Below are 7,923 nucleotides of genomic sequence, written 5' to 3'. Positions count from 1 at the left end.
TTTATTTGTTTTCTTCTAATATCATGAGTAGCTAGACCCATTTTCTAGGGTTGTGGCTCAACCCTAGTGTGGGTATTTGATGGGTCTTGAGTTTTAAGGCTTGAATGTCTATGGGTGTTTGATATTTGAACTAATTTGTGTTTTCCATGTTGAGTTAGTGGTTGAAACACTAATTTGTGCCTTTTTAACTTGGGCTCTTCTTGAGAAAGAGAGCTTGAGTCTAGGAAAATTAGTCCAACAAGAAATTGGAGCGTATTCAAGAGATTGATAGCCCCAATTAAATGGTTAAACCTAGAGATAGTAATACCCGACTTGAACCTAAATTGCTTGCACAAATTATCATACCCAATTGGTCATGAGAAAGTCAACTAGGGCAAAATTCTCAAACTACCTAGAGGTATAGAGTGAGAAGTTTAGTGCATTGGTTATATCGTAATCCCCAACATGACAACCTTACCTTAGATTCGAGAACCCGTCAAGTATTCACCTAGGAGAAAGTCACTTCCCTGGTACCTCCTTAACCATTTAGACAACCTTTCAAGTATCTTACTCTTAGCTTAATTTAGCATCTTTTTAGCATAAAATTAGAAGTAATATCAAAACCAATGATGTTTGGAAGAGTAATCAAGAGCAATTACACATCTCTAGTTTAGATAGGAATCCAATTCCCACTTCTATCTCCCTGTGGATTCGATGATGTTTGGAAGAGTAATTAAGAGCAATTACACATCTCTAGTTTAGATAGGAATTAATTCTCACTTCTAGCTCCCTGTGGATTCGATCCCAGCCATCTCAGGTAAAAGCTGCTTCGACCACTCTCGCTACTTTGTAGAGGTGTAGGGTTGGCACCGATCAACAACTGAGGCCTGTCTAAAGACTACTGCTGAGTACGTGAGGTGGCTATCTCGAAGGGAGAACCTCAAAGAGATCCATACTCGAGGCTTCGATTTATCTACCGAAATCGAAGAGGCAAAAGAATTTGAGGTCGAGGCCAAGAATCTAGCTGAACCCAAAGGTGAAGTGGGCTCTGAAGAATTCGAAGGCCTCGAGGGTTCTGGTGATGAGTCGGGTTCCGGTGAAGATCAGGCGTAGATGCCTTAGGAGTTTTTTGTTTGTTTTTGTATCCTGTACTTATATTTTGTTGAGGCCGTTTTCGTTAGGCCTTTGTAAAGATATTCCAGAATATACAAATTTTTCCCCTTTTGGCAATTTTAACTATTTTAGAATCTTTTTGTAATTTCCATTCTCGCAAATCTTTTTAGTGCCTTAGAATAGAATCTAATGTAGTAACAAGTCACTTGTTTTTTAGAGGTCCAAATATAACTTGAGCTTGATGAAATTCTTTTTTTATTTTCTTGAATGTTTGAAAACTCAAAGTGACTGGGAGTTTCCCAAAAATGCTTAAGTATTCTTAGATGATAGTTTTGCCGAGGGTAACCTTTTGGCAGGTTTTAAATTTTTATTGAAGGCTTTATGTTTTGATAACAGGCTTCGGACGTCTCCGAGCCCGTTTTTATAGTGGTCGTAGCCTGTTGGGTTTAGGCACAACCTAATAGGTTTTGTGCCTCTGGGATTTGATAGTCTGAGATTCCCAAATTTGTTTTGGACGACAGTCCTTGAGATAGGGTAGCCCTTGGGCTCGATAGTCCCTGAATAGGGCTATCCCTTAGGCTCGATGCTTTAAAAATCAATACTATGTAGTAGCAAGGTGGGAATTTACTTTCATTTCTGTGCATCCAATACATGATCGAAGGCAAGTAAAAGCTTGTATTTCGCTACGGTGATCTATACGGGCACAATTTGTTTGACCGTTTGGCCATTTTAATAAATCCTAACCACCGGGCCTACGCCGTTCAAGTACAAAGTTCTCTTCTTTCCTTTCTAAGAAGTCTAACAAGAGGGTGATGGCCCCCAGTATTCGAGGTTGATATTTGATAGGGCTCGGATATTGTTGATGCAATCATGGAACTCGATTTAAAACGGGTTTTCGAATCTAAGTTGGCACGATCTACTGTTGACTCATTAAAAACCTTGTTGGAAAACACATTTGGGACAAAACTGCTTCAAGAAAAAAAGAGTGCAATGCGTGCTTTCAGAGCTAATAGTCATACTTTCCCTTGGCCATTACCTGCAAGCATTAATTTGATAATATTATAAAAAGGTAAATGAAAACTTACCTTAGCAATAATATCGCCTTAAGTGTACCATGTTTTAGTTGTTTGGTAGTTGTGAGTCGTTCCCTGCTTCGAGTTTGTATGAACCTTTACCAGTGATACTGACGACTTGATATGGTACTTCCCAATTCGGGCACAACTTCCCTTCGTTGGGGTTCGGGTGTGGAGTGTTAATTTTTTTAGCACCAAGTCCCCGATATTAAAGTGTCGGAGGTTGGCTTTTCGGTTGTAATATCTTTCTATCCAATGCTTTTGTACGACCAACCGAACTAGGGCAGCCTCATGCCTCTTTTCCAATAGCTCCAAGCTCATGTTTGTGGCCTTACCATTTGATTCTTCGGTCACATATTGGAATCCGAAGCTCGGTTTTCCCACTTCGACCGGTATTAGTGCTTCGACATCGTAAACTAATGAGAACGGGGTGGCTCTGGTGCTGGATTTTGAAGTTGTATGGTAAGCCCATAAGACTTCGGGCAGAATTTCCTTCCATTTTTCTTTGGCATCGGTCAGCCTCTTCTTTAAATTTTGAAGTATAGTCTTATTTGTAGACTCTGCTTGTATGTTTCCGCTAGGGTGATATAGGGTGGATAGAATTTTTTTAATCTTATGGTCTTCGAAAAACTTGCTTACCTTACTACTGATGAACTGTTTCCCATTATCACATGCGATGCCGGTACGATATCCTGAATCGACATATTATGTGGTCCCAAATAAAATCAATGACTTCTTTTTCTCAGACTTTCTCGAATGCTTGAGCTTCAACCCACTTAGAAAAATAGTCAGTAATATAAAATATGAATTGAGCCTTACCAGATGCCCACATCAGGGGACCAACAATGTCCATTCCCCATTTTATGAACGTCCAAGGTAACAAGACCGAATGTAGTAGCTCTTAGGGCTGATGGATCATCGGTGCATGCCTATGACAGCCGTCGCATCTTCGTACAAAGTCCCTTGCATCTTTTTTTCTCCATATCAATCCAATAATAGCTGGCCCGAATTATCTTCCGAACCAAAGAATTTTCACACGAATGATTTCTGCATGCACCCTCGTGAACTTCTCTCAAGATGTATCGATGTCTCTCGGCCTAAGCATACAGTGAGCAGGTCATCGAATGTTCTTCTATACAAAGTGCCTTATGACAAGCTAAACCTAGCCACCTTCATGCGCAGAGCCCTCGATTATTTAGGATCCGAGGGCAACTTCCCAATCTTTAAGTATTCTATATACTTATTTCTCTAGTCCCAAGTCAAGTTTGTTAAGCTTATCTCAGCATGGCCTTCTTCCACTATCAATCTCATGAGCTGAGCAACCATTCTTGAGCTGAATTCATCGTCATCGATCGACGACCCTAAGTTTGCCAGAGCATCGCTATTTTGATCTTGGGGTACGTGCTATAGGGTCCATTCCTTGAATCAATTTAGCGTTACCTGTAATTTAATTTTTCCAAGTAACCTCACATTCGTTCCTCTTTTATTTCAAATGTACCATTGACTTGATTTACCACAAAAGGGAGTCACACTTAGCTTCGACCACTTCGGCCCCCAAGCTTTTAGCCAGTTCGAGACCTGCAATCATGGCCTTATACTCAACCTTATTGTTAGTCAATTTTACAGTTCTAATGGATTGCCTAACTATGTTACCCGTAGGCGACTTCAGCACGATGTCGAGTCCGGACCCCTTTGCGTTCGAGGCACCGTCCGTAAAGAAGGTCCAGATTCTCGATGAAGTCCCTGAGGTTATTAACAATTCCTTTTTGACTTCGGATATTAAGGCCAGCGTGAAGTCGGCCACAAAGTCTGCCATGATTTGAGATTTGATGGTAGTCTGGCGACGGTATCGATATCGTACCTGCTAATTTCTAATGCCCATTTAGCCAATCGTCCCGAGATCTCAAGTTTGCCCATTATGTCCCTTAGTGAGTAAGAAGTTACAATACATATGGGATGGTATTTAAAGTAAGTATTCAACTTTCTGGAGGCTCTTAGTAGAACGAGCGCCAATTTTTCTAGGTGAGGGTACCTTGTTTCGGCCTCGCCTAGAGTTCTACTAACATAATAGATAGGAAATTGCGTACCTTCCTCTTCCCGGACTAAGACTCCACTTACCGCTATCTCGAATATTGCTAAGTACATGTACATTTGCTCGTCTGTCTTTGTAGTATCGAGTAATGGTGGACTCGAAAGGTACTGTTTGAATTCTTCTAAAGCTCGCCGACACTCTGGGGTCCATAAAAAGTTATTCTTCTTTTTCAATAACGAGAAGAACTAATGGCTCTTATCAGAGGACCTTGATATCCAATGCGCCCGATCAACCTCTGAACGGCCTTAATAGTATCTACCACGGTGATATCTTCTATAGCATTAATTTTGTTGGGGTTGATCTCGATCCCTCGATTGGATACCATGAATCCAAGGAACTTCCCAGACCCGACTCCGAATGCGCGTTTCTCTAGGTTCAACTTCATATTGTATTCCTTCAGTATATTGAAGGTTTCCTACAAATGTTTCAAATGGTCCTCTACTCGTAGGGACTTAACTAACATGTCGTCAATGGAACTTCCATTGTTTTTCCTATATGTTCTTCGAACATCCGGCTTACTAAGCGTTGTTAAGTGGCACCACATTTTTTAGTCCGAACGACATTACGTTATAACAACAGGTGCCGAATTTAGTGATGAAGGAAGTTTTTTCTTGATTGCCCAAGTCCATCTGAATTTAGTTGTACCTGGAATAGGAGTTTATAAAGCTGAGTATCTCATGCCCGGTCGTTGCGTCGATCATGCGATCGTTGTTAGGCAAAGGAAAAGAATCCTTGGGGCATGCCTTGTTCAAGTCTTTGTAATCTACGCACATTCTTAATTTATTTCCCTTTTTAGGCACTACTACTATGTTGGCCAACCAATCTGGGTACTTAACATCCCGATGGAACCTATTTTAAGGAGTTTAGATACCTCGTCTTTGATGAACACATGCTTGACTTCAGACTGAGGCCTTCTTTACTATTTAACCGGGTGAAACTTCGGGTCCAAGCTTAGCTTATGAATGGTTACTTCTAGTGGGATCCTTATCATCTCTAGATGGGACCAAGCAAAATAGTCCATGTTAGCTATAAGCAATTTAATGTGTTTTTTCCTAAGCTCAGGAATCAACCACGTTCCTAGGTATACCTTTTAATCAAGAAAGTGTTCGATCAATATGACTTGCTCCAGCTCCCCGACCATCGACTTGGTGGCATCGGAATTGTCAGGGGTGATGAACGACCTAGGAACTCCGTAATCGTCATTATCACCTACCTCTTGCTTCTCCAGTTTCATCGGGGCCAGTATCAGTGATTGCTATTTAGTTTCTTCCTTTCTAACTGACTCCGCGTTCTTTGATGTCGAGAGTGCGGACACCAAGATCACGTCATCAACCGCGAACATTTTTTTTTGCATCAGGCTATTCTCCGTAAACTTTCTTGTTCCCTTCGTGTGGGGAACTTCAATGCCTGGTGTCATGTAGAGGTTATTTCCCTCATATTATGAATCCATGGCCTTCCGAATAGAGCGTTATACGTAATATCCTTTTGATAATGTTGAACTTTGTTTCCTGAATGGTTTCGGCAGTGTTCACCAGCAGGGTTATCTCTCTTATAGTAGTTTCTAATGCCATGTTGAATTCGTTAAAAACCTGGACTGCAAGCAATATTTGGTCCTGTAGACCCAGCTGTTCTAGAACTCTCGATCTGATGATATTGGCCGAGCTACTTGGATCAATTAACACACGCTTAACTCGAGATTTATTTATGAGTAAATATATTACCAGTGCATCATTATGTGGTTTCACGATGACTCCAGCATCCTCGTCAATGAAAGATACGGTACCCTCTAGTATATGATCTCGAGTTTGCTTTTCCCTTGTAATGGACACCTTAGTGAGTTTTAGCATCAGCCCCTAGGGGACGTTGACTCCACAAATGATCATGTTAATGATGTGCTAAGGCTTCTCCTGCTCAGTCTTCTTGGTGAAATCCTAATTCTTGAAGTGATTTTTAGCTCGATCACTCAGAAATTCCTGGAGGTGTCCGTTATTGAATAACTGAGCCAGTTCTTCCCTTAATTATCGACAGTCTTCGGTCATGTGGTCGTGAGTGCCATGATACTTACACATTAGGCTGGGGTCGCTCTAGAAAGGATCATATTGCAATGGTCGAGGTGACTTGGTATCTTTAATGCATCCGATAGCAGATACGATGCCGGCAGTATCAACACTTAAATTATATTTCGATAATCTCGGTGCCTCCCTGGCCTTGAGTGGCCTGTCAAAACCATGTTTAGTCATGAGTCCCCAACTGTTGTGGCCTCGATCGCTCCTTTTTTCACTCTTCACTGGCTTATGTACTGACCCATTAACCCTTTGATATCCGTTATACGGTTGATACTGTTCTTTGTTCGGTCTTGGTTTATGATCGATGGCTCTTTTAGATCTTTTACTAGTTCTGACAAGATACACGAATCCGAATGGGGCCCCGAGTCGATTGTCTTCGACTCTTATTTTTGATTGGTACCTTCTATGGACATCTGCACAAGTTACGACTGGGTATTCGATCAAATTCTATTTCAACTGCTATGAAGCCAAAGAGCTTTGGGGGTTGAGTCCTTGGGTGAATGCCTGAACGACCCAATCATCCGCAACCGGAGGTAGATCCATTCGTTCCATTTGAAACCTTGACATGAATTCCCTAAGCATCTCATTATCTCTTTGCTTTACTTTGAAAAGGTCTGACTTTCTGGTCTTGACCTTGATGGCCCCAACATGCGCCTTTACAAATGCATCTACAAGCATAGAAAATGAATCAATAGAATTAGGGGGTAAGTTGTGGTACCATATCATAGCTCCTTTTGACAAGGTTTCTTTGAATTTTTTCAGCAAAACAAACTCGATTTCGTCATCATCTAAGTCATTCCCCTTGATGGTACACGTGTAGGAGGTCACGTGTTCATTTGTATCCACTGTTCCATTATACTTCAGGATTTTGGGCATATGGATCTTCTTTGAGATTGGCTTCGGCGCGACGCTCAGAGAGAAAGGCTTTTGGACAAACTTCTTAGAATCCAGGCCTTTTTAATATCGAGGGTGCTTCCAGGATCTGTCAACCCTGGAGTTATAAGTCTCCATTTTTTGTTGTTGTTGGCTCTGATATTCCTTTTCCCCGATTCCACCCGCTTCGTCAGTTCCTTGAGCATATTTATTAATTTGGGGCTGACCCCTACTTCAGCTTCATCCGGCCTTTTTGAGGTTCATTCATTTCTACAGGTGTTCTCCCAGGATGGTTCAGGCTCAACTCTGCTGGGGGTGTGCCTTTGGTTCTGTAATTGGGCTATCACCACCTATTGAACTTGTAACATTTCTAAGATCACCCGCAAATTGATTACATCGCCTTCACCATCGTCCGTATCCCGGGCTACCAACCTAAATCCTCCACAAACATTGTTTTATTGGTCGGTAGGCAAGTTAGCGTCGATGGCCACATGGGAGTTGGCATCAATTGGGTCTGTGACCGGGACCCCGTTAGGGTCAGCACGGGGAACCTTGTTGTTGGGAACTATCTAGTTGTTCTCGCCATGGTGGCCAGACTCAGCATCAACGTTCAAGTGAGAGGATTGAGAGTTTGACATCCTTAAATTTACCTGAAATTATAACCTCAAAGAACAAGCGTAAAGCAGAGTGCGTTATGGAAATTTGTATCAAAACTATTATCCTTAGG

The sequence above is a fragment of the Nicotiana tabacum genome, chromosome 16, assembly GCF_000715075.1.
Source record: "Nicotiana tabacum cultivar K326 chromosome 16, ASM71507v2, whole genome shotgun sequence".
Classification (NCBI taxonomy): Eukaryota; Viridiplantae; Streptophyta; class Magnoliopsida; order Solanales; family Solanaceae; genus Nicotiana; species Nicotiana tabacum.
Note: the sequence above shows the minus strand (reverse complement) of the source record.